The sequence below is a fragment of the Lathyrus oleraceus genome, chromosome 3 (assembly GCF_024323335.1).
Source record: "Lathyrus oleraceus cultivar Zhongwan6 chromosome 3, CAAS_Psat_ZW6_1.0, whole genome shotgun sequence".
NCBI classification, from domain to species: Eukaryota; Viridiplantae; Streptophyta; class Magnoliopsida; order Fabales; family Fabaceae; genus Lathyrus; species Lathyrus oleraceus.
In genome coordinates, this window is record NC_066581.1 from 246,708,858 (window position 1) to 246,712,367 (window position 3,510).

Genomic DNA, 3,510 nt, shown 5'->3' on the forward strand with positions numbered 1-3,510 from the left:
TATGAAAGCTGATTGAAGGAAGCAGAAAATGGTTGGTGCTTCTTGTATATTACAAATATCCATATACAAAAGAATCAATAATTATTAGTACATATGATAGGCTATATATATATATATGCTAACATCCCCCTCAAGTTGGGCAGTGAATGGTACAAACTCCCAACTTGTCCAAACTATTCTTCAAGGATGGTGAATGAAGGGGTTTAGTAAAAATGTTTGTCAACTGGTTATGTGTAGAGATAGGAAGAAGATGAATAAGTTTTGAATTGATCTTTTCCCATATCAAGTGACAGTCCAATTCAATGTGTTTGCTACGTTCATGAAACGTAGGATTATGCACTAAGTAAATTGCAGACTTGCTGTCACAAAACACATATACAGGCTGCTCAAATTGAACTAGGAAATCTCGAAACAGAAAATGTAACCATTGTAATTCACAAGTGATAGAAGCTAATGCACGATATCCAGCATAGTAAAGAGGAGCCTAACATTACACAATACCCAATGACTGATTTCCTGGTATCAGGGCATCTAGCCCAGTCAGAATTAGCAAAGCCAAAAAGCTGTAATTTGTTGTTGGAGGAAAAGAAAATGCCTTTAGTTAGGACATATTTGAGGTACCTGAGAATTTAAATGGCATTCTGATAATGAGGAGCACGTGGTTTGGATACATATTGACTCATATGCTGTACTGCAAATGCAATGTCAGGGCGTGAGTTGGTGAGATAAATCAACCTGCCAATTAACCTTCTATTTTGAGAAGGATCCTCTAAAACATTGCCTTCATCAGCTGACAGTTTCAGGGTTGGATTGAAGGGAACTGCAAATGGTTTTGCTACCAAGAGACCAACATCCTCCAAGAGTTCAAGAGCATATTTTCTTTGATTAAGAAAAATGCCAGTAGAAGATCTAGCAATCTCAAATCCTAAGAAGAAACGTAGCTGCCCAAGTTCTTTGATTAGAAACTTTTGATTCAAGAGATGTTTGACCTGTTGAATCTCAGACAAAGAATTACCTGTCAATACCACATCATTTACATAAACAAGTAGTGTAGTGAATTCATGTTTGACCTTCTTAACATAAAGTTAATGGTCAGCCTGGGATTGTGTGTATCCAAGTGAGAGAAGGAAGGTGAATAGTTTTGACTACCATTGCCTGTTGGCCTGTTTGAGGCCATATAAAGATTTCTGCAGTTTGCACACCTTAGATTCACCATAACCAGATAAGCCAGGAGGGAGAGTCATATATACCTCTTCATGTAAATCACCATGAAGGAAAGCATTGTTCACATCTAGCTGTTCTAAGTGCCAACCTTTAACAACAGCTAATGATAAAAGGACTATGACTGTAGTAATTTTGGCTACAGGAGAGAATGTCTCAAAGTAGTCAATACCTTCCATTTGTGTATATCCCTTTGCCACTAGCCTGACTTTAAATCTTTCAATGGAGCCATCTGCCTTATGCTTGATTTTATAAACCAATATGCAACCTATGGGTGTTTTTCCAAGAGGTAGATCAACAATCTGCCAAGTATGATTTTCCTCAAGAGCAATCAACTGTACATTCATTGCCTTCTTCCAATAGTCATGTTTATTGGCTTGGTTAAATGTCTTTGGTTCAACATGAGAGGATATAAAAAGGCAATAGTGTTTATAAGAAGGAGAACAATGATCATAGGTCAACACAGAGGATAAGGGATATGCAACAGTGGAAGGCTTTAGTTTGGTGTTAAGAGAGATAGGAGAATGATGTATGGTGTTATAGCAATGGTAAACTGCAAGATAAATTGGAGGATGAGATACTCTAGTAGAATTTCGATTATGTAAAATTTATGCATTATTTGCTGGCTCTGGTTCAGGTAAAGGGACATGTGATTGTTCAGTTGTAGCAGGCTGTTGTGTAGTGGTGGGTACATCAGGGGAAACAGTTGTAGCAGGCTGTTGTGTAGTGGTGGGTACAGCAGGGCAAACATGGGATTGCCCATTAGGTAATGGTAAAGGTGTTAAAGAGGTTCTGATAGGAATAGTTTGAGTAGCAGACCTATGTGCATCCAACAAAGGACTAGAGTGGGACATTTGTGTAGAGTCATTCATGACAGGTTGTAAAGTTAGACTGAGGTGGGAATGGTCATTAATGACCAACTGATGAGGTGTACCAACATCAGGCTGAATATGAGATTGAGGTGAAATCCTGTCATGAGTTATGGAAGAGGGAATAGGTTGAATAGGTGGATCATCATAGGTGGGATAAGACATGAGAGTGGGGTTTTCAGGTTCAGGTGCAGATGTGTTAGGAGTTTTAAAGGGAAAGTAAGTTTCATAAAAAAACTACATTCCTAGACACAAAGATATTATGATGTTGTAAATCATAGAGAATATATCCCTTAGTCCCTTCCTTGAAACCAAGAAAAACAACTCTTCTAGCTCTAGGTGCAAACTTAGTTTTGTGGGCTTGTAATAAGGTAGCATAGCTCAAACATCCAAAGGTTTTTAAGTGGATGAGAATAGGAGGATGTTTATGTAGCAATTCATAAGGACTTTTGAGTTTCAGTAGGGGAGTAGGGAGTCGATTTATGAGGTGTATGGCATGTATGCAGAAGTTCCACATGTTTAATGGAATTGAAGAGTGAAATAAAAGGGTTCTAGCTACATTCAATATGTGTTGATGTTTCCTCTCTACTACCCCATTCTGTTGGGGTGTTTCAACGCAGGACTTTTGGTGAATGATACCTTTAGATAGGAGGAAATTACTAAGGGCAACAAACTCACTTCCATTGTTAGATCTAAGGCATTTCAAAGAGGTTTTGAATTGAGTCTCAATGTATGCTACAAACTGTATTAAACTATTCTTTGTTTGATCTTTGGTTTTGAGGAATATAATCCATTTATACCTAGTATAATCATCAACCAAAGTAAAAAAATATCTATGGCCCAATGTAGAAGTGGTGACAAATGGCCCCCATAAGTCAGCATGTAGTATTTCAAAAGGAAGAGAAGAAACAGTAATACTGTTATGAAATGAAAGTTTCTTTTGTTTTCCAAAATGACAAGAATCACAAGGAATATTATTGTGTACATAAGGAATAAAAGGGAAAGCTTTGGAAATGTATTTCAAACCATCATTAGAGATGTGGCCTAATCTTATATGCCAAAGATTACAAGAGGAAGCAGAATTGGAATGAAGGGCTTGTGATTGAGGAGTAGCATCAAGCACATATAATCCTCTTTGTAGGTTAGTTGTACCAATCACTACCTTGGAATGGTTCTGCAGAATGGTACAAGAATTAGCAATGAAGTTAACATGGCAGTCATTGCTATTGACAAGTTTAGCAATAGAGAGTAAGTTAACATGGAAAGTGGGAATGCATAGGACATTATGAAGAGGGAGGGTGGGAGATAAAACTATGCTACCAGACATAGAAGCAACAATTTGAGAACTATCTGGTAAACTAACATGTACTGGAATTATGTCTTTATATGATTCAAATGAGGCTAAGTCATATGCAATATG